Source organism: Scleropages formosus, chromosome 11, assembly GCF_900964775.1.
Source record: "Scleropages formosus chromosome 11, fSclFor1.1, whole genome shotgun sequence".
In the NCBI taxonomy this organism is placed as follows: Eukaryota; Metazoa; Chordata; class Actinopteri; order Osteoglossiformes; family Osteoglossidae; genus Scleropages; species Scleropages formosus.
The window spans coordinates 20,064,275-20,082,820 of record NC_041816.1 but is presented as its reverse complement, the minus strand read 5'-3'; the positions used below and the strand labels follow the sequence as shown (position 1 = coordinate 20,082,820).

The window sequence follows — 18,546 nt, the reverse complement described above, 5'->3', positions numbered from 1 at the left end:
GACCCATTGTAAGTAATATATATCTAGCAGTGTAAGTCACCAGAGTGAATAAGGTGTGTGGACTGATAACACTACATAGTGTTCATTGGAAGTCACTTTGGAGAAAAGTGTCTGCTAAATAAATAAATAAATCTAAATGTCCTTGGTACTTGACAAGCTGTTACACTGGAAGGGCATTCTTGTTAAGCTTCTGGCACAGATAGGCTGTCCTCCAAGGCTGCTAAGCATCATCACATTGTTCATCTCACTCACACATCTGTCATCTAAACCACAGTCACTGCTAACACTAGGGATCACACATCCATAGGAAACTGTGATTGAAGAGAAGCTTGTCATATAGGAGAAAGTTTTCTTTGAAGCAACTTACAATAATGTACCAATTTATAGAGCAGGGTATTTTTAATACAGGTGTAATTCATGGTAAGTACCTTGCCCAAGGGTACTACAATGTGAGATGGGATTGAAACCTGAGTCCTCCAAATATAAAGTAGCAACTCTAACCACTATAACTACCTGCTTTTTTATAGTGATTGGGGTGTGTTGGAAAAACTTGTTAAATTAAATCAAATCAATATCTATAAAACATGTATTATTATACTATTTTATTGTTATTAGACTTCATGGACTAACAGTTACAAAATATGAAAAGCATTGCAAGCACAAAGACCTTATTCCAGACTTATACCACATTTTTCTCAGTGCACATCTCATAATCACACAAAGACACAGATTGTGCTGAACTTAAGTGCAGAGTGTATTTACAGAAGCAAAGTACAATGGGTGATAAATGAAGATCTGGTGCCTTGGAGGCTTAAAAATGAGGAGTCACAGAGACTTGAAGATGCAATGACTGGAGGACTTGAAGAATGAGGAGGCATAGAGACTTGGGGAAGAGGGAGTCCTTAAAGTGGTGAGGCACAGGAGCATACGAAGAGGAGCAATACACACACACACACACACACACACACACACACACACACACACACACACACACACACACACACACACACACACATTTTCAGAACCGCTTGTCCCATACGGGGTCACGGGGAACCGGAGCCTACCCGGCAACACAGGGCGTAAGGCCAGAGAGGGAGGGGACACGCCCAGGACGGGACGCCAGTCCGTCGCAAGGCACCCCAAGCGGGACTCGAACCCCAGACCCACCGGAGAGCAGGACTATGGTCCAACCCACTGCGCCACCGCACCCGCTTGAGCAATAAACACTAGGCAGTAAAGTGTAGATGCCTGGCAGTGGTTGAGATTCTACAGTCTCACAGCCAACTGTCTTTCTCTCTTTTAACGACATATTTGACTGCATAACTGACAGACTGGCTGATGGAATGACTAAGACCAGGAGTGTTGGGTTCTAATAGGCTGTCCCATGGGAGGGCCTCTGGTGATCACCTGGTGTAGTGCTTCTGGGGTCATGATAGCACATTTTGGTGCCATCATTAAACTGACTCATGACCTTTTTCTCTATCTTAAATCACTATTTATCAAAAAGAGGATTTTCTTAAATCAGATAGAATTGCTATAATCCCACAAAGTTTGTAGAAATCCCTTTTTATAGAAACAATCTCCTTCCTATCACCATAATCTTTTAAAATCTACCTTCATTTAGAGCAGAAGATAAGAGTGGGATTAATCGGACTCCAGTGCAACAATTACACTTTGTGCAGGTGACGTGTACCTCAGGCTACCCCTACATTTTTAATAAATTCTTAATCAGCATAAACATTGATAATAGCATGATATATGATATGTGTTTATCATAACACATAAGGATAAGGTTGCACATCTTCCTAACTAAATCTACATCCAACAGTTGTCCACATTACTATTGTAGCTTCAACCTATAAGCATATTTTGTAGGCATTTGTATCAGGCAGTTGCTGAGTACTCTGTAAAATGTTCATCAGATGTAACTCTTACTGATGCAACATTATAGTGATGTAGAAAAAAGTACTGAGGGTGCAGCTGGTAGCATAGTGATTAGAGGTATTGTCTTTGGATCCAAAGGTTGGAGGTTCAATCCCCCCTTCTGGCTGTAGTACCCTTGGGCAAGGTACTTGCCCTAAATTGTTCCAGTAAAAAATTGCCTGGCTGTGTAAATGGTTGAATAATTAGAACCTTGACATTTGTAAGTTGCTTTGGACAAAGTGTTGGGTGAATGTGCTTAGTCTTTCGATGCTGCCACCTACCAAACTTGCATCTTTTCTATACAGGTGGTTGCACTGCCTGATGATCTGCTAATCGTGAACACTTGGTTATTCTGGGTGAATAATTCATTCACCCATCCATTCATTCAGAGATAACTATAAGCGCATGGCTGGAGGCAGGGTACACCATGGACAGGGTCCAGACCATTGCAGGGAATTCACTCCATCCATATTCACTTCCTACGGGCAGCTTGGAGTCATTCATTGCAACTAAGTAACGACAAAAATCTGTTATGTATTGGTTTGTGAGATGAGATGAGATTTATCCACTGTTAAGACTTGGCTGCGACTAGATAAAGGTTAGTTATGCACTAATATGTAAAATCGCACAGCTGAAGGGTGTGGAGCGCTGTCTTTTTTTTCCTGCCCGCGCGCCGCCGCCTGCGGTCCACCTATATATCGCGCACGTGACGAGCGAGACACCACGCGGGGGGCTGTGGAGAACTTGCGATGCCTTTTAATTCCCTCCTTCCGTGATCGCTCCCCGCTCGGGTCCCAGAAGCGTCGCCGGCTCAGGGAGAGCGAAACGGGCGCCGCTCGACCGAGGAATAAAACGGAAGAAGAGAGCAAAGTTGCGCGCGATCGGTGCGGATACGGAGCGGAACGAAGTGTTTGTTCCCGGCGCAGCGCTGTTGCGAATTTCCCCGGATTTGCCTGGATTGCAGATGTGAGCTGGAAGAGCATCTCTTGTTGAAGAGGAATACGGTAGGTGGCATATCTGCTGTCAACTTCCCTTTTCAGCTGGTTTTTCTCTCCGCTGTGTCGTGTCACGGATCACGCGAGTTCCTTCCGTGTGCGACCTAATAATAATAATAATAATAATAATAATAATAGTAATGATATAATGTTCCTGGCCGACCAACTGATATTCAACTTCATATTTCTCTGTAACAGAGAGAATTTTTAACCAAGTTTCAGAGTATTTCTCAGGTTATAATAATAATAATAATAATAATGTGAGTAATCAGGAAAGCTGGTAGCGCAGTGGTTAGATCTACTGCCTTTTTACCCAAAGGTCGTAGGTAACTAGGGTTCCATCTCACCTCCGGCTGTAGTACCTTGAGTCAAGAGCAGAAGGTACTACACACACACACACACACACACACACTTTCAGAACCGCTTGTCCCATACGGGGTCACGGGGAACCGGAGCCTACCCGGTAACACAGGGCGTAAGGCCGGAGGGGGAGGGGACACACCCAGGACGGGACGCCAGTCCGTCGCAAGGCACCCCAAGCGGGACTCGAACCCCAGACCCACCGGACAGCAGGACTGCAGCCCAACCCACTGCGCCACCGCACCCCCCTCCAGAAGGTACTACTTTCCCCCAAAAAAAAATGCTTACAATTAGCCGGCTGTATAAAATGGGTAAACAGCTTAGAAGAAGGCGCTTGGAGAAAACTGAGTGTCAGCTAAATGATGAATACATGATACATGACATTTCGTGTAATTGCACGTGTTAATAAAATGATTTATTAGTTCTCTGTTTCGGCCCGGTGACCTGTGGAGAATGTGACTCACTCACTGTTGGTAGATCTCGCTGTTCCCCGTGGGTTGGGACGACTTAGTTTGTCTTTAATTCAGTATCAGTGTCGCTCTCTGGAGCCCCGGCGCAAACAGCGTCTCCCTCTTCCGAAAGCAGCGCAGCGCAGCGCGGCGAGCGCAGCGGACAGACGGACAGACGGACGGACAGACCGACGGGCTGTGATGTCTGTTTCAAGCGGGAGCGATTAGGTCGTTTATCCAAAAGTTCTGGGCAACCGTAACAAATTAATGGAAATAGGACGAAATGCATAAAACACAACGAAGTAACTGCTCCTCTTGCAAAACTAATTGAGTTTAATGTGATGTATTCAGGAGAGCTGTGAGGAAATATCATACTAGTTAATAATTTGCATATTATTATTATTATTATTATTATTATCTGTCTTCAGGTAGCCGTTTCTTATTATAATGATACACTTTCAGTGCTGGATGCTTTGATTGTGCAGTTCAGGTACCTTGCTAGGTGTGTGTCACAGAAAAGCCTTTGGACCTGAGTGAAAACCTGTGAATTGAGACTAAAAGGCCATGTGGATTTCTTCATCTCTACAGGCACACATAACAACTTGTAGAACAGTTTGACTTTATATTTTAAATGCAGAGCATGTTCCTTTACTGTTCCGTATAAAGATATCATGGAATACATATTATTTTGAAACTGTGTAGACCTCATGCTGTCTTGTAATCTGCTAGAAATAAAAACAAAGGGAAAAATGTTGCAGAGAAGAAAAACAAACCATTATAAATGGAGACCAACATCTCAAATGTTTTCCTCTCACATAGGTGAAAACAACGAATCTGCTACACCCATCTGGTACCCTATCATCCAGTTCCATAATGACAAATTTTCTCATCTTCCAAAAACAAAATAAAAATAAAGTGTAAATTTTGATAGCCTGCCATGGAGAGTAAAGCATGACAAATTGAGGTATCAGGTTTCCATTTTCATTGTGGATATGCCTTCTGTGTGTGTGTGTGTGTGTGTGTGTGTGTGTGTGTGTGTGTGTGTGCAACACAATCAAATATACACTTGTTTTCTTAAGACAGTAAGAAGCAAAGACAATATTTTTTTCCCTCAATTATCTGCATAGTCAAAACCAGTGATGGCATACTGTCAGCACTGCTTACATTCCTGCATTAATTAACGCCAAGCATTTAAGGTTAATCATCTGCATCTTGTAGTCAATAAATGAACAAGAGATACCTTAATAGACATTAATATTTTTGCACATGCTAAATTACTGAAGCTAAATGAGCAATGTGTATACTTTGTCCCGCATGGCATAATATTAAATGTTAGACGTGCTACGTGTTTTTGACTGTAATTATATGTAAGACTCTAAATAGCTGAATTGTCAATTGTTGCACCATAGACAAGTCTCAGAATGAGACTCAACCTGATAATAACCAGGAAAAAAAAACACACCCAGGGAACGCACGTGCAGTTCATAGGAAACCGTTCCTCCATTCAGTGTAAAATTACGTATCTTTGTCTTTTTGAAAGTGAAAGTGCCATGTCATTAATTAGTGTATAATACCTCAATCAATAAACAAGCAAAACAGAAAGCATAACTCATAAACATAACAAATCCATTTATTCATAACAGGTAAAACAATGGAAACAAACAAATGCACAAATCATAACATAAATAGGTAAACGACACAAATTGTTCACATTATGAGACAGATTTGTGTGCGGAGAGAACGAGCAATGCTTCACTTTTCAGGTCACAGCGGTGACAAACAGCAGTGAAATTGTGAAGCTGAAAGTGTGTGTGTGTTTTTCTTTTTAAATCGTGGCTCGTCTACGTAAACTGGAAACGCGGCAGCTCCGGCAGATATGCAGGGGAGTATAGTAATGTATGCAAAGCATATGTTGAATGATGATACAAACAGAAGAGGGTACAGCACTGTGAACCACATACCGCCCACTCAAGGCCCCCTACATGGAAGGATACATTTCTGACCTGAACAGATGTATGAGTCTATTTCCACAAGATGAAGCTCATATTCTTCCTCCTCCGGGTCCCTAAGGCCGAGTCTCCTGTCCAATCGGTGCGGTGTGGAGCGGAGCACACCTTTTGCAAAAGCTCTCGGAATTCACCGGCTGCGATGACATTTGCATGTAGAAAATGGCAATCAGAAACCTCAGGTGGGCCCCAGCTTTGTGAACCTCCGGTGTGCGAGCGTTGAAGGTCAAGATGATGCGGCTCTCAGGCTGCTGGCGTTTATTGTAGGGCTTTCTGCACACATTATGCATTCAGCCACATGAAATGAAATGAGGTCACTTTGCCCTCTCTGTTTTTAGGCACCTCCGCTGCTGCTCTCTCGCAGTTTTCTATTTTCTCTCAGACACACTTTGAAAATTGGCACGAATAAAGCGGAACTTTGTATAGTTTTGATAGGCTTGTTATAACGTCATAGACAAAGTGCTGTCCTCGTCGCCACGTCTGTGGTCATGTACAGTTGCTTTTCAGGCAAGAAAATGCTGTTTTTTTAAGAGAGTTAATTTTCGGCCACCGGGCTTCTCAGGTGAAAAAAAGGAGCTTTGTTATCTTGCTTGATAAAATTAGTACAAAGCCATGGTCTTCATCCGACACCATATGAGGGGAAGACTGTTCATTGTGTGTATGTTCATCTAAATTACATCTTTCCAAGCGGACTTGTACCTTTTATCATTTCACTCCACTCATGTTAAAATATGTGCAAATGTCAGAATTTCACTGGTCAGTGTGTCCTGGGCCAGTAATAAGAATTAGCACCCCCCCCCCCACACACACACACACACACACACACACACACACACACACAAAAAGTAAAATCTGCCCTTCCCATCCTGTATAGTTGTATTTTAGCTGGATTCTTTTGGGAGAGACTTCAACTCTTTATTTTTCCGGGAAGTCATGACATTCTGTAGTTCATTCTCTTCCAGCAGAATAACCATACTAAAATCAGAACCTCAAAACGTTGCCAGACTATTTCTTCACTTTCCGTACTGGAAAATTAAACTGAAACTGGCTTTTTTTTTTTTGGTTCTTTATATAAGACTAATTTAGTTAAAAGTAAAGTACATATGTCAATGTTTCCTGTACAGAAACTTATTTTTTCTTCGTCAAGAGAAAAACCAAAAAAAAAAAAAAAAAAAAAAGAAAATCTGCCATTCTGCAGCCCACTGGATGTCAAACTTGTTTTTACAGACACACACTTATACTGCTCCGTCTTCCTCCCGCAGTACTTTTTAATTCTGCTTTATTAAATTGTTGAGGTCTTGTTATCAATTTATTATGCCATATATTTTAAGTCCCTAATTAGCCTTTGCTCGAAGCAAGTAATGATATTTTTGCAATTTTAAAATGTATCACTGCTCTTTAAAATGAAAAAAATTTATGGTTTTTTTGTGTTGTTTGTAAATAATTTTATTCACGGTGATTTACAAATTATGGGGGCCGCGGTGGTGCAGTGTCTGGGGTTCAAGTCCCGCTTGGGGTGCCTTGCGACAGACTGGCGTCCCGTCCTGGGTGTGTCCACTCCCCCTCCAGCCCTACGCCCTGAGTTGCCGGGTTAGGCCTCGGCTCCCTGTGACCCCATATGGGACAAGCGGTTCAGAAAGTGTGTGTGTGTGTGATTTACAAATTAACCAAATATTTAACTGGTATAAATTGTGTCAAATGCCCTGTTGTGGTAAAAAACCCTAAACTGCTGAGGTCAATTTTGGCCAAACTGTATACGTATGATGTTAAAATAATGTTTTATTTTATTTTATTTTATTTTATCACATATTCATTGAATACTGTGAAACTCCCCAACTGTGAATTAGCGCAATGGATTTAGTAACATAACTGTCAAGTGTAAATTCTGCAGCTATCCTGGAAGCACAGGGTGTTACCCAGGCGGGGCACACCCTGATCAGGATGAAGACTAATGTTGTGTTGTTCTCCTGCATGATCTCACTCCAGAGCTGGGAAGAAAAGCCTATTTCATATGCTTTTTGTCTGCTATAATTCTGTATTTGGTCACACTATCACGTTGAACAGTAGGTGGCATAATAGTTAGCGGTATTATCTTGCAAATGGAGGGACACAGGTTCAAATCTGTGCTGGCATTGTACATTTACATTAATTTATTTAGCAGATGCTTTTCTCCAAAGCGACTTCTAGTGGATAGTATGTAGTGTTATCAGCCCACACACCTTATTCACCAAGGTGACTTACGCTGCTAGATACACTACTTTCACTGGGTCACTCATCCATACATGAGTGGAACACACTCTCTCTGTCACTCACACACTATGGGGGAACCTGAACAGCTTGTCTTTGGACTGTGGGAGGAAACCCACGCAGACACAGAGAAAAGATGCAACCCCACACAGACTGAGCAGGGATCAAAGCCATGTCCTCTGACACCACCCAGGCGCTGTGAGACAGCAGCACTACTCGCTGTGCCACCATGTCGCCCGTGTAGTACCCTTGAGTAAGAGTAAATGATCGTAACTGGATTAGTATACAATCTTTTAAGAGTGTAAGTTGCTTTGGAGAAAAGCAACATCTAAATGGATAAATAATAGGTGCTCTGAGCCTCCATAGGTAGGAAGGACATGAAACACAATATAAAATGAATTTAATCAAAATTGATTTATAATGAGGATTCTCTCCAATGACACCTCTAATCTGGCACACACTGGGCCATCTGTTGCACTCAACACTATATTTCCTTGTATAACATTGCAGTAGCTACACTGCATGTTGTCAAAATGTGGAAACGGACTGTTGTAATTTGCTTGGACGCATTCATCCTGAATGTTCGGAGATGGCAAAGTGAACTGCTATTGCCACAATGTCATGAATAAAACATTGGTGTAATTGGGAATTAGCATATTTCCTAATGCGGCTTTCCTAATTAGGTCTGTTGCATTATAGAAGGTTATGACCTTATACAGTATAATGTTTTGTAAGCTCTGCAGTAACTAAAAAGCATGAATAAATCTGTTTGATGTTTGACAGTACGCTATGAATGATTCACATTTCTATAGAGAAATGTAGGCCAGGCAGTGTATTATCGATAAAGTTGTGTACTCTTCAAACATGACACTCGTGAATAAACATCTCCAATTAACAATTTAGGAGCGAGCCATACCGTAAATGTTGTGTTTCTTTGCTTCTTTCAATTAATAGAACAATTTTTTTTTACATATATTTTCAGTGAAGGACATGAGATTAATTTACATGTCATGATTAGTAATAAATTTTGATGCAACAATTATATTACTTATACTTTTATCCTTATGCTTGTTTTGCATTAGTTCTAAAACAATTAAAATTTTTAACATGAAACTTCTGAGACAATCAATAGCTGTAGTTCATATTTTCTGGCTTAACGTAATTAATTTAGAAGAAATAGGCTTTTTTTAAAAAAAAAAAATAAATTAGATCTTTACTCTTCATGTTAATGAATTTATTTGTGAATGTGTCTTTATTCTGGGAATTACAAATTCTTCAGCCTCTGAGATAATAACAGTATAGTGAGCTTTGTTCTGCTGTCTCCTGCTAAGTTAATTAGTTTGTCGTCAAACTTGCAACCAAGGGAATAGTTAGCATTATTTGGCTCTACAAACTGAGCAGAGTGTTCGGAAATAACTGCCAATGAAATGTAATACTAAATAAAGTTTTAAAAGGGCTACATGGTGCTATAAAGGGTTTCAGTGGCTTTTGTTGCAGTCATATTCATGTTCTTGGTTCCTTCATAACCTTTCCATTATTGATGAATATTTTCACAATTAAAATAAACTGCACCTGGATGAGTCTCCAATTTCCTCATGCAAAATGATAAAAAAAAAAAATCCTTTTAGTTGCATATTTCTGACCCATGCTGTGTTGGATATTATTTATTCTCCCAGACTGGAACTTGAAGGAAGAATCTTTTTGTCCTGCGCTTTCATCTGCATAAAGTAGGCTCTCCCCGTTTTGCGGTACTCCTTGTTTGCTTAGTTGTTTGCCTGCTGGAGCTGAGACTGAGCCGAACGTGGATTCCCATGCTCCTCTTTGAAGCTTTGAGGTTGCTAGGGCAAGCAATTTAGGCCTCTTTGATTCTTCCCGTACCTTTACTAGCCCACAAACTGCTTTATTATAACCAATTCTCCAAAGGCCTGTGTGCGCTGTATGCTTTACTGTCTGCCTGATGTCTGGGAAAATCACATTATTAGTACCTTCATAAATGGCCTCCACTATCTGGTGGATGTTTCCCTGCTCCGTCTGTGCGGTTCTTGCTTGTTTTCGCCGTATTCGTGCGGGTTTTCTCTGGGCGCTCTGGTTTCCTCCCACTGTTCCAAGGAGCACGTGTCATGGGATGTATTTGAGGGAATTTTTGACTTTAAAAAGAGGCCCATAGTGTGTTACATTGCTCTGGTGTATACATGAGTGATTGACTGTAGCTAGTGTGTTAGTATTATAAGTCACAGTCACACACACACACTTTCAGAACCACTTGTCCCATTCAGAGAACCGGAGCCTACCCGGTAACACAGGGCGTAAGGCCAGAGGGGGAAGGGGACACACCCAGGACGGGACGCCAGTCCGCCGCAAGGCACCCCAAGCGGGACTCGAACCCCAGACCCACCGGAGAGCAGGACTGTAGTCCAACCCACCGCACCCCCCATACTATTATAAGTCACTTTAGATGAAAAGGTGTAGCTAAATACTATATAGTATTCATTGTAATTCGCTATGGAGAGAAGTATCTGCTAAATGAATAGATGTAAATTTAAGATTTGTTAGGCGTGAAAAAGGCTTATGGGTGTGTTTCGATGTTTTTTATATGTGTGGGCTCAGTTTGTAAGGAGGTAGCCAAAGTAATCTGTATCTTGTTTGACAGAAAGGAAGGCGGTCATGGCCTAAAATATTCAGCTGATTTTATTTTGTGTCCAAACAAAGACTGGTGAGACACAACAAGAGTCCTCAGACCGTACTGCCCTTGAAGAGCTTCATTGCCAACCCATGTAATGCGTAGTGCAGTCTAGATATTTGGATGTAGAAGGCAAAGCTGAACCTGCTGATTCCACAAAAGCCCAAAAAAAAAAAAAAAAAGTTTTCGCACACAGCTTTAAGAGCGTCCTGACGCTTCAGAGCTGTTGAAAATGATGGAGTGCTTTTGAAGACGTGGCAAACTCATCAGACAATAAATCGATTGGGAGCTGCAACAAGCCGTGCCTGCGCTGCCCATCGGAGCCGCTGCTGAGCTGGACGGGATCAAGCTGGATTAGCACCAAGGACACAGATTCGTGAAGCGGAGGGTATCCAACACTAAAAGAATGATTGTCTCGGTGGACTGTCTTGTCCTGACGGCTCGGTGGTCAAGGATATTATTTTGGAAGAATAAGTTGCTTTATGATTGTTCTTTGATGGTTAGGTAGAGCGGCCGGAGGAGGGAGATGAGGTCTGAACAACAGGAGAGCGGAGAGATTGTTTATTTGTTCCGGAGGAACTCGCGAAACCTGTTCGAAGATAGAGGAGGAAGGTGTTGAGAAGAGGCGATAGAAAAAACAGAAAATAATAGCAGCTAGTGGAAAGTGAAAGGGATTTGAGAATATAAAATTTTAGGAGGGGGGTGCGGTGGCGCAGCGGGTTTGACCGGGTCCTCCTTTCTGCTGGGTCTGGGGTTTGAGTCCCGCTGGGGGTGCCTTATGATGGACTGGCATCCTGTCCTGGGTGTGGCCCCTCCCCCTCCAGCCTTGCGCCCTGTATTGCTGGGTTAGGTTCCGGTTTGCCGCGACCCCCCCTGGGACAAGCGGTTTCAGTCAGTGTGTGTGATTTCGGGAATGGAAATATGGTAGACCGGAGTCAGACCACACCCAAGGGAAAAGGAGTACCAGGCGCAGCTACTTTACCTATCAGAGATTCTCTTTATAAAAAAAAGTTCCGGAAGTGCGTGAGAGTCTTAGCAGAGTTTGCACACAGTGGGTTGAGTCCGAATGTGAGTGTGGCTGGTGGGAAGCGTTGGAATTCTTCTTTATAGACGGTAGAATTGATTTAAGTGCCCGAAAACTGAGTTGGCCTTTTAATATTGATTTAAAGACTTAATTTCAAACACTGGGATTGAAGACTAGAACAGTATTGATTGCAGTATTTTGTAAGCGTTGCGTAAGTTTGTAAGTTTAATACACCATTTGTCGGGTTTGGAGGTGGCGCGGACGTTTATTGCTTTAACGTCCAGGCGTGGACAAGAGGGGTAGCGATCTCAGTTGTAGAGTGGATATACAAGTTCACGGTGCAAATGAAAGGATGTGTTGAGGTGATAGGAGGAACATGGATCCAAGAGATGCACGGGGTGTTTGTACATGGGCTGTGAGTGGAACAGAGGTTCTGGACCAGAGCTGGTACACAGAAGCGTGATGTAGACAGGGCTGGGACACAGGACAGGGACAGGAGCGCAGAGAACGGGGCAAATCGGGACGGGAGCTCGGAGCGGAACGGAAACGCACTGTGAAGGGAACTTTGGAAACGGGTAAGTAAACGAGAAGCAAGGATTACTAGGGTATCGCAGGCAAAAGCAGTTGAGATCAGGTCAACGATGATGGTGGCATCGATGGCTCTGTGGAACTGACTTCTGGTTTAACTTACTGTAACATAGAAATGTATTTCATTTCATTTCATAAAGTATCATAAAATGTTCATAAAATATGCAAGAATGGCAATTTTTAGGTAAGGTAATACAAATTAACAATATATTAATACTGACTACTATGATTTTTGCCATGAGAGTGATTTCAGCTGTAAGGAAAAAAAGAAAAAACAAACATTGTCTGTAAAGAGCTTAATAAACCTGGGCTGCATTGGCAACATGAATTTTATTCAGTCATTTTGATCTGATGTGACAGAAATAGCGAAGCAGATTAAAAAGGAGGAGAGTGGTGATATACTTTTGCAGTTCCATGTCTTATGTCTCTTATTTCAGGAGAAAACATGTTTTGGCATCAGGTCATGGGAACGGGGTTTGGTACAAGACGGCTGGAAAATGTTGTCTGCACTGACTAAGAAGCGTACCGCAGTAATACGTGATATAAGCGAATAATTTCATGGTGTTTTCTCTGGAAATATTGATCTTAGCTACACAATCGCATGTGGGCGATGTGCACAGAAAGTGTAGTAATAATATGAAAAATGTGTTATATTTCTGCAGCTAATCTACTTTCCCTTCCCCTTACCAAATCTTGTCAATCTTCACCGATCCCTAAAAGCCTTACGTCTGATACCTTACTGATTACTTAATGTCACCCCCAGTGCCTTTACACACACACACACACACACACACACACACACACACACACACAGAGAATGTGTGTTTATCATTGTGTTATACTGCCATCTACTGTCATTGATCTGATAAATAGTCAATTAAAATGGGAAGATTCAACTCTACTGTTCATTTTTTTATTTCACTCATAAAAATTTTGCCCTGTTTAAACTATACAGTGGTAGAGCGTGGTGAGTGTGCTTTCGTCATATTACTTCTCGTTAGGGTGGCATGGTGACCCCGGTGCACATGCCTCACAGCACCTGGACTGTGGGTTCGGCTGCGGGTTCGAACCTGCCTCGGTCTGTGTGGAGTTTGCACGTTCTCCACATTTTCCTTCAGATGCTCCAGTTTGCCTTCCACTCCAGTCCCAGGTTTGAATCCCACCCCCTGCTGTAGTAATCTTGATCGAAGTACTTACCCTGAAGTGGCCAAGTCAAAATGACCCACCTGTGAATATTTAAAAGTAGCTTTGTACCTGCATAGCATTGTAAGGTGGTCTGGAGAACAGCCAACCGATGTCTACAACCGCTTGATGCGAGCCGGGTTGCAGCAAGCCGGAGGCTGACCCGGCAACACAGGGTGCAAAGGGACATACCTCGGACGGAACGCCAGTCCATGGCCAGGCATTCCAAGCAGAGCTCAAACCCCACAGCCGCCACACAGCAGGTACTGGTCAAACCCGCTGAGCCACCATGCCCCTCTTGTTTAGAGAGCAGTTTGCGCTATGCCGCTTTAGCTGATGTGTTTCTCCAAAGTGACATCATAGACTCAATAATAGTAATAGCCAGGCTTTGGTTATGAACTTTAGCTTAGGTAAGCTTTTCTGAAGGAGTAGAAGATGAGTAGACTGGGACCTGGTGAGGTTTATCTTGTGACCCTATGTAACCTTAAACCCAGGTTTTATTTCTGGCCACGCTACTATCCTTTCCCTATGCTAAATCCCATGGTTCTTTGGAGTTAATCTGATTTTTATCACTTTTATTTATTTATTTTTTTAAATTTTTTTCAAACACAGAATAAAACTTTTTCTGTCTTTTCCTCTTTCTGACTTTCTGGCTCTCGTGCTGCTATTTCTGACTGGATGACTTCCCACCACCTGTGAGTCAATCTGCCTGAAGAACTGATTTGTGCGCCTACTAAATTGTCACTCTTCCAAAAGCTCTCAATTAATATAGATGGCTCAGACACTGTTCCCTTCCCGGGCTGCCAAGAGCCAGAGCATTCCCATTGATAGCAGCCTGGCTTGCTGGAGAGCGTGACGTCAGCAAACAAATCTTGCCCACGTTTCCCTCCACATCATCCACTGCGCCTGACCTTTCATCGCCGGCTGCTGAGCCCCGGTTCTAGTCCGGGACCTTATTCTGCACCATCTGCAGTACCGCTGGTTCCCTTTCCTGCCTTCCTGCATCTGTCTGGCTAATCCAGACTGTTGCTAATCTGGAATGCCTCTCCCCATCTGGTTTTCAATTTAGGTGAGCATGATAATGTCACTCCCCCTTGATGCTTCCTCATAGACTCTTACACCCTGAAGTTAAAATGCTGATATCTCCAGGTAAGTCTGAGAACACATCGAAACTTGCCGTATTTTCACTCCCGAACATACTGCTCAGTTTTTTAAAAAACCAAGCTACCTTCTCTCGTTGAATTAGATTTATATGAAATCACCACATTAGGTGAACTTCCATTTCAAATGGGTCAAATTACCATTATTTTCTATGTGGTGGATTTCTGGGTGACACATTTCACATAAAATTATTTAAAATATTAAAATAAAAGGCATATGTATGTATATTCATTTCTTTAAATGTTATATTTATTAATTCATCCAATATCAGTATCCGGTTCATGGAGGTTCAGAGTCTATCCAGGAAGCATAGAGTGTAAGGCAGGGTACGCCCTAGATGGAGACAAATTGATAATTTATATCTTGTATGTTTATGATACAAAGTAAAGGTTACAAAATCACTGCCTGTATCTAATGAAGGTTTGATTCCTGCTCCTGCTGTAGAACCCTTGAGTACACACACATTTTCAGAACTGCTTGTCCCATACGGGGTCACGGGGAACTGGAGCCTACCCGGCAACACAGGGCGTAAGGGGACACACCCAGGATGGGACACCAGTCCGCCACAAGGCACCCCAAGCAGGACTCGAACCCCAGACCCACGGGAGAGCAGGACTGCAGTCCAACCCACTGCGCCACCGCACCCCCTAACCCTTGTGTAAGGTACTTGAAATGCTCCAATAAAGAGTACCCTGCTATACAAATCATTGCAATTAGCACTAGTAAATGTTATTCCATTCGGTGCATCATTGTAAGTAATTTAATGTTTAATGTTGTTAGCTGCTTTGGCAAAAACTGTTCGTAAAACAACTAATGAAAATGCTGCTGTACTGAATAATAAGCCTGTTGTATGAAATGGAAATATTTTTCATTCAACTGTACCATTTTTTTTTTTTTGTTTTACAGAATCACGTTATTTGTATGCTGAATGTTGTATATTGGTGCAAGACATTTTTTTCCCTGAATTAGCAGATCAAATTAACTGTTTTGAGTTAATGAGCAGTTAAATCATGACTGTCTTCAGCTATGTGACCGCACAGCAGGTCTACACACACACACACACACACACACACACACACACACACACACACACACACACACACACACACAGAGTCTGAACCACTTGTCCCATACGGGGTCGCAAGGAGCCAGAACCTAACACGGCAACACAGGGTGTGGGGCTGGAGGAGGAGGGGGCACACCCAGGACAGGACGCCAGTCCATCCCAAGGTACCCCAAGCGGGATTCGAACCCAAGACCCACCAGAGAGCAGGACCCAGTTTGACCCAGTTTGACCCAGTCTGACCCAGTCTGACCCAGTCTGGCCCAATTCAACCCCCCCCCCCCCGCCAGGTCTCTTCATTCTTTTACAAAGTATTTTTAATATAGTTTCTATTTTTCATTTACATTCACTGTATTTTATGATGTATTTTTGTGGTGGAGGGATTTTAAATATCTTTGTCTTGAATAAATACTTACCAGAGCAGGATTAAACCTCCAGCCCTCAAATGATTTTTTTTTTCTTTTAAACTCCTTCTAAATAAATAATAAATAATAAATGAATGTTCAGTACAAACTACACATAGGTTCATTAAATCTGTTCAAGTTATTTATTCCCCACGTGTTGATCAAGACTGCATCTCAGCAGCCAGTAACCCTGTAAGAGCTCCTTCCCACCAAGTTAAGAGCAGCTTGTGGTCATTAATGGTCAGGATGGAAGTGCTCAGCGTCATAAATAGAGCGGAGTGAGGACTACTCTAGGTTCTGTGGTTCCCCAGGACCTCGTATCCCAGTACACTTCTGATCAACGGGTTGTTTTAATCAGCTTGCAGCTTCTGCTGGATTTGGTGTTTGACATAACCTTCATGTAGTCATAGGCACATTAGCTGCTGTAGTGCAGACTCTGTGGGATTTGATGGCAGCTGACAAAAACTGCTTACTGCCAGAAAAGCTGGCAGGTTTGCAGTGACTTCAGCTAGAAATCTTTTCCCAGTCCAGCTAACTGACATCCTGCTGTGCTGACCTCTGCAGTTTGTAGGTCTCGCTCTGTTGTGTAATCAAAAAAGAAGTTGTATTTTTTTGAAAATATTTATTTATTTCTTTTATTTTTAATATAGGCATCGGCTCGGCTTTGGGAATTCTGTTTGCCGCGAACCACAGCTTACGTGCGGTTCTCCGGGGTGAAGCCGGAGTGCCAGCTGCACAAACGTGAAAAGTGCAGAAGCTGATAAATGCCTTTTTTACAGCATAGGATAACAGGAGTGTGCTGTGAGTGAGTCACTGCTCTGCTTATGAGAAAAGCGACTCCGTAGCCGAGTGGCCTGGCGCTGCCTCTCCGGTACCGCGCGCTCGGTGTACCTGCAAAATCACCGCTGATGACTTCCTAGTGGTGTGCCAGTAAACCCAAAGGGGTTGACAGCAAACTTTCATTTTACATTACATTTATTCCTTTGGCTTACATTTTTCTCCAAAGCGACTTAAAATATTGAGCTACTTACAGATATTTACCTATTTATAGAACTGGGCAATTTTAGGGTAAATACTTTGGTCAAGGGTACTACAGCCAGAGGTAGGAATCAAACCTGCAATCTTTGGGTCCTAAGGTTGTAGCGCTAACCACTACACTATCAGCTGTAAAACTTAGTTTAAAGAGGACAACAGAATCATATATCGTTGTTTCTCTCTACTTCCACTGCTTTGTCTCATCTTCTCTCTCTTTGTTTATTTTTACATATCTGTATATAAACACATATGCGACAATATACGCGTTTGTATGCACAGCGCTCTGTATGCAAAGACGAGTTTGTTCAGTCATTCTCTTTGAAGGAGACGATCCCTTATTTGAATTAAATTAATTGTTAGTAATTAAAAGCTGTTATTTTAATTAAAATCAATCTTCTACAAAGCAATTAGCTCCCTGTGTGCCTGCTGCATTATTTCATTGCTGCCAGGAGATGTGCTCCTCTAGAGCTACATGGGGAACACTGCCGACATGTGGAGCAATAAATATACTGTTGCCATGACGGTGTACCTTTCTCTTTGGCAGAATGGGGAAACACACGCTCTAACAATTTATTACTGGCATTCCCGTGTGCAGTGTATGTGTCGTGTGAATTTACAGATGATCACGTGTGTGAGATATTTACACATTTGCTAGAATTTATTAATAATTAAAAATATATAGATTAAATATAAAATTTAATTGAAACCAAAATGTTTCTGCTAAGGGGGCACAGTGGTGCAGTGGGTTGGACCAGGCCCTGCTCTCTAGTGGGTCTGGGGTTCGAGTCCTGCTTGGGGTGCCTTGTGATGGACTAGTGTCCCGTCCTGGGTGTGTCCCCTCCCCCTGCAGCCTTGTGCCTTGTGTTGCCAGGTTAGGCTCTGGCTCCCTGCAACCCCGCATGGGACAAGCGGTTTCAGATGATGTGCGTGGTGTTTCTGGTAAAAATTTCTGTAAGGTGTAATAAGGCAAAATTCATCAAATCAATGAAGGCAGTGAGATTCCTGCAAACAAATGAAACTTCTCATTACAAAACAGTGGCCATGTTACATACTGAGTAGAAGGTGGGGTGGGGGGTGACATTAGGTATGTTAGCCTTCTCAGCCAAGCTTCTTCTCCCTACTGTACATCTAACAGTTAAGTTCTTGGAGTGTTGTGCTGCAGGCAGAGAATAAAACTTGAACATCCTCTGTTTTTACATTATTCAACATGTGCTAGAGGTAGTAAAGCGGGTTTCCTTTATACTCCAAGCCCACACTCATCAATATGGTGATGAAAGTTAACTGGCTATGTAAAAACATCTTTTTTTAGGGACTTTACCTTGCACATTAACAGTATCCAGATGCCAACATTGTGGCATACAGTATTTATGTAGCAGAGGGGTGTGGTGGTGCGGTGGTGCAACAGGTTTAGCCAGGTCTAGGGTTTGAG

At 42.5% G+C, this 18,546-nt stretch overlaps 1 protein-coding gene across 1 annotated transcript in view; it reads left to right on the top strand.

The window, feature by feature from the left end:
- Positions 1-2,750: 2,750 nt before the first annotated feature.
- LOC108941133 (LARGE xylosyl- and glucuronyltransferase 2) overlaps positions 2,751-18,546 on the top strand; it is an 85,869-nt gene continuing 70,073 nt past the window's right edge. The window contains exon 1 of the mRNA XM_029256055.1: positions 2,751-2,927. The gene's annotated coding sequence lies outside the window, so the exon portion shown is untranslated. The remainder of the gene's footprint in view (positions 2,928-18,546) is intronic.